At 49.9% G+C, this 5,691-nt stretch overlaps 1 pseudogene; it reads left to right on the forward strand.

Annotated features, from left to right (window-relative positions):
* Window positions 1–2,530: 2,530 nt before the first annotated feature.
* LOC127301217 (glucan endo-1,3-beta-D-glucosidase-like) lies at window positions 2,531–4,294 on the forward strand (annotated as a pseudogene).
* The last annotated feature ends 1,397 nt before the right edge of the window (window positions 4,295–5,691 follow it).

The following is a 5,691-nucleotide window of genomic DNA, read 5'->3' on the forward strand; positions in this document are numbered from 1 at the left end:
TTGATTATTTGCATCCTGCCTTTTTTTTTTTTTTGCTGATGCTAGTGATGTCCTGGCATTATTTGTTGCTTTTGCTGATGCAAGCTTGCTGTTGGATTAAAATTTCGTATCTGAAAGGTTGGACATGCATTGATCTGGGTAGGATTGTTTCTGAATGTTGCTGTTTGGTCGGATTGAATTGGGTACCTCCCCCATCGATCCGTGTACTGTTTGCTTACGGACTAGCCTGGTCCGTTTGCTAATTTGGATAGGTAGCAAATCTGATGCATATTTTTGTTTGGAAGCATGAGATTGTTGATGTAGTTGATCTCTGTTTCCTGAATGATTTGACCATTTGCTTGATCAGTTAAGCATCAAAGCTTGACCATCACATGTAAAAGGATTTTACTTTGGATAGTCGCTGATTTGAAGAAACTTTGTTGCTGTTGTTATTGTTATCTGGTAGCACTCTCTTGCAATTGCTTGGATTGGTATTTTCGTAGTAGGCTGTAGCCTTATCTTCTGGTGTTTTAATTTTGCTGACCATTATGTTTGTTCTTGTTTGAGGATAATAAGGAGCACTGAATGACAGTGTTGGCCTTCTTCTTCGACTCCATGTGCTTGGTTGAGTTTCCTCTCCTCTGTTGAATGCTTGGTCATCAAGTTGATGCCCTGTGGTACTTTGCTGGTACCGGAATGTGCAGTTGGTGCAGTTGATCTGGTGCTATGATTTATTATTCTGCTTAGTCAGTTATGGTCTCTGTGACATGAATGTCCGAAAACAGTAATGGTCATGTAAATTTTTTGAACATGTTTGCTAATTAACCTATATTAACTAATTAGTTAGCTTATCGTGTACTACCTCGGGTCAGAATTAATCGACGCGGTTCTTGCACTAAAGTAGTTGTATGAAGTGTACTACTCCGCGTCAATTAATACCGACCGGAGGGAGTACTTTAGTTTCTTTAAATAACCCGCTGTTCTCCTGTGTAAAAAATACCTGGAAATGAAGCAAATAATAAGCGTTTGACAATCGTGTTTGTCTGTTGCTGATGCTTTCTTTCTTTGGTCTACATATTCTGCACAGTAATATTGTGCAGGGGCATTGAGGAGGAGCAGATGATAAGCTAGCTGGAAGCTGCAAGCTGTTATTCCCCGTCAAAACTTTGAGAAACAATACATGCATGTGTTTTGTGGTTGAGAGCAACACACAGTTTTTGTTGTTTGTGTCGTAAGAGGGTTGAATTCTTTTTGTGGCCTTGCTGTTGATGCATGTCGAAAGATGGAACCATTGCCTAGTTCTGCCAGTTGGAAGTGTTTATAGCCTTATTATTATTATTATATTATTATTATTACCATTATGAATTCCTTGTTGTTTTAGCTTAATATAAGAGAGAAGGAAATATATGCATGTGTTGCTTAGGTCACGCTGGAATTAACCGTGCCTCTTGTGTGTGTCAGGAGCAGGTAAAGAGAGAAGACTTGATTGCTCGATCTCTGCAAGTGATGCGCTTGGCCCTGTCTGCTGAACTCGCTGCGCCCCTTGTTACAGTCAGGCGTCGGGAGCCTTCAATTTGGCGGCTGGGTGCAACATTCGAGAGGGTTTTCGTTTTGTTGTAATCGTGACTTTATGATATATATATATCTGTAGACTTTTCCGGGCCAGCAGGCCAGGTTGTGATTTATTGTTGGTCTGTGTTTAGCTATGTTGTAAAAAGAGTTTGTGTGTTTTGTGTGTCTGGAAAAAGAGCGTACGGTGATGTTGTGTCACGTTAGCGATATATTTTCGTTCGGACATGTCGCTCTCTCTCTCCCGGCGCTCACCTGCATCGCTGCTGCCCGCCGGCCGATTATATGTTACTAGTCAGCATTTTGTTCTCAACGGTAAATCCTGAAATTTGTTTGCTTTGTCCTGTCTTTGAAACAAAATAAAATTAAGCAGACGGTGTAGTAGCCAGGTTAGCGTGCCCTGCTCGCTCAATAGTGAAGAGGTCGAGCCAATTAAATTAAAAGGAATAGCTTTTGAAGTGGCATGTGTAAGGTGAAAAAGAAGGAATGAGCATTTGAAGAGCAGATGGAAGCATCAAGTATGTTTTTGATTTGGTGGTCAAAAAATGAATGGAGCATATGGATTTCGTCAAAACGGAGGAACGGAGCGGTGGGATTCGTTTGGTTGATGCGTGCCCGCGTCGCGCAGAGTAATCAATATCCCCGCGCTTCATCGATTCCAGGTCCGATTCGAGGGGGAAAAGAAAAGGAAACACGAAGCGCTCCACACTAATCACGAAGCGGTAATCATTCAGTGATTGGAGCCTCCGACGGAGAGATCCACGCGCGCGCGGCGTCATACAGTAGTACGGCGCGCAGGTGTACAGCTGGATTTTCCGCTTTGCGTCGCGTGTCAACGCCAGACGCAGACCAGCTCAAAGTTGTATCCACGGAAATGAAATACTAAGAAACCAAATTGCAGAAATGGAAGAAGAAGCTGGGTCTCCCCCAAACCCCCCTTCAATCTCCCCAAGCCCAGGCCCCCTGCGACGACGCGCGCACCAAGTGGCGCCTCCGGATGAACCGCCCCTTCTGCATCGACTACGCGTGGCGCAATCAGGGCGCGGGGGATCTGCTCATGCTCGCGCACCCGCTCCACCTCCGCCTGCTCTCCCAGGACTGCTCCGGAGCCGTCAAGGTGCTCGACGGCTTCAAGTACCGCAGCATCGACGGCGACCTGGTCGGCGTCGTCGGCGACGCGTGGGCTCTCAAGACCGCCCCGCTCTCCACGACATGGCACTCCACCCGCGGCGTCAGCGACGACGGGGTCGGCGAGGTCGTGGCCGCGCTGCGCAAGGACGTCGACAGCCTCGCCACCAGCCCCATCACAACCACCTCCTCCTACTTCTACGGCAAGGCGATCGCCAGGGCGGCGAGGCTGGCGCTGATCGCCGAGGAGGTCGGCTGCCCCGACGCCATCCCGGCGGTGCACAAGTTCTTGAAGGCCAACATCACGCCGTGGCTGGACGGCAGCTTCCAGGGGAACGGCTTCCTCTACGACTCCAAATGGGGCGGCCTCGTCACCAAGCAGGGGCTGCAGGACTCCGGCGCCGACTTCGGCTTCGGCATCTACAACGACCACCACTACCATCTGGGCTACTTCCTCTACTCCATCGCCGTGCTCGCCAAGATCGACCCGTCCTGGGGGAGGAAGTACATGTCCCAGGCCTACTCCATGGTCGCCGACTTCATGACGCTGTCGCGCAAGTGCGGCGCCAGCTACACCCGGCTGCGGACCTTCGACCTCTGGAAGCTGCATTCCTGGGCCGGAGGCCTCACGGAGTTCGGCGACGGGCGCAACCAGGAGAGCACCAGCGAGGCCGTGAACGGCTACTACTCCGCCGCGCTCCTCGGGCTCAGCTACGGGGACGCGCACCTTGTGTCTGTTGGCGCCACGCTCACCGCGTTCGAGATGCTGGCGGCGCAGACGTGGTGGCACGTCCGGGAGGGGGAAGGGATCTACGAGGACGACTTCAGTGGTAACAACCGCGTCGTCGGCGTGCTCTGGGCCAACAAGAGGGATAGCGGGCTCTGGTTCGCGCCGCCCGAGTGGAAGGAGTGCAGGCTGGGCATCCAGCTCCTGCCGCTCCTGCCCATCAGCGAGGCCCTCTTCCCGGACACCGGGTTCGTCAAGGACCTCGTGACCTGGACCACGCCGGCATTGGCCAGGGACGGCGTCGGAGAAGGGTGGAAGGGGTTTGTGTACGCCCTGGAGGGCATCTACGACAAGGAGTTGGCATTGGCCAAGACCAGGGCGCTGACATCCCACGACGACGGTAACACGCTGACGAACCTTCTGTGGTGGCTCCATAGCCGTGGCGACAGCTCCGGCAGGTGCTGCTGGTATCGCCAATACGGCCACTGACGAGGCTGGGTATTATGAGTTAGCTGGTGACTGTTCGTGGATTGCTCTTCAGGCAAGACGCCGTTGCAGCTGGAAATGCCTGGGTTTCAGATTGGGAGAGTTGTTGGTTCACTGAAACACAAGATACAGACTGGTTACTCACTGTAAGTTGAACATCGGTACATCACAAATTCAAGATGCTATAGTGCTCTTCTTATTTGAATAAATTTAGTTGCAGCCACATTTGTTCATACGTGAGAGTTGCTGGTTCACTGTAAGAAGATACAATACAGAGTGGTTGTTCATTGTGCTTTAAACATGAGTTTTACACAAGATGTTATAGTACTCTTCTGATTTGAATAAATATAATTGTTGTCACATATTTTCATATCAATTTATACCGAGGTTACATTGTGTTCAAAAGGTTACATTGTGCTCCAAAGTTTCAGTTTGGTGTTGTGTATAATCTGTGTTTACTTATTGTCTGTTGATACTCAGTTTTGCCACGTGCACTAATATTTCTACTCATGGTTTTTGAGTCGCCGACTAATCGCCGAGTCGTCGGGGCGTGGCTGGGTCGCGCAGGCGACTTGACTCACGGAGCAAGTCGCGCCACGTCACTGGCTCAACGGCGACTTCCTGCGACTATACAGCGGATCAGGAGGAGAGGCTCGAGCCGCCACCGGATTTCAGAGAGAAAGGGAGAGAAAGTGCAGAGCTCAGGAGGTTGCGAGGCCGGCGGAGCTAGGAGGAAGGAGAGGGTCGCGCGGCGAGGCTGCGAGGCTGGCTGCCTCCGTCCGCCGCCGGTCGCCGCCGCTCCTCACCGCTCGCCGCTGCTCCTCGCCGGCGATGCAGAGGAAGGAGAGTGTACGAGGGGAGAGGCTCGAGCGAGGCTGTGTGGTGGCTGCTGGCTGGCGGCGCTAGGAGGATTCATGACTTCACGTGGTGGCTGCTAGGTTTAGCTGTTAGGTTTAGTTGGGCCGTGCTGGGCCTGGCTGGCCTGGCTAGGATAGATAACAGGTCAGTGGGCTATGCAAATGAAAGAAATACGTGGTGTAGTGCTATTTCTACTGCCATGGGCCCATGGCGACTTGGGGCGACTATACAAGCCCTAGTCGCTGAGTCAAGTCACCAAGTCACGAGTCTCAGCCTCAGCGACTTGACTTGACTCGGCGACTCAAAAATCATGTTTCTACTGCACTTTATCTTTCTGGTGCTGCTGGTATTGCCAGTACGGCCACTGATGGCGTGGAGTATTATGAGTTAGTTGCTGGCTGTTCATGGATTGCTATTCAGGCAAGGGGCCGAGTTGCTGGTTCACTGGATGAATATACAGAGTGGTTGTTCATTGTGGGTTTAACATCAGCACATCATGAATTCCACGTTGTTATACTTCTCTTAATATTTGAATAAATTTAGTTGCTGCTACATTTGTTCATACGTGAGAATTGATGGTTCACTAAAAAGATACAGAGTGGTTGTTCATTGTGCTTCAAACATGAGTTTAACATGAATTTAAGATGTTATAGTGCTCTTCTTATCTGAGTAATCTAGTTGCTGTCGCAGATGTTCATATCAATTTACGGATTTGCTGGTTGATTGAGAATTTTTTTATGTCTTAGTCACCCAAGAAAAAAGTGCAACCATAGTGTAAAAAAAAGTGCAATTTGTTTCCAGTTGCACTTTTCTGGCAGTGCAAGTGTAACGATTTGCACTTTTTCTTAAACTGCGGTTGCACTTGTTCTCAGGCGACTGAGACTTGACAAACCCATCAATTTATACGGAGGCCACATTGCATTCAGGTTTCAGTTTGCTGCTGA

The sequence above is a fragment of the Lolium perenne genome, chromosome 5 (assembly GCF_019359855.2).
Source record: "Lolium perenne isolate Kyuss_39 chromosome 5, Kyuss_2.0, whole genome shotgun sequence".
Lineage (NCBI taxonomy): Eukaryota > Viridiplantae > Streptophyta > Magnoliopsida > Poales > Poaceae > Lolium > Lolium perenne.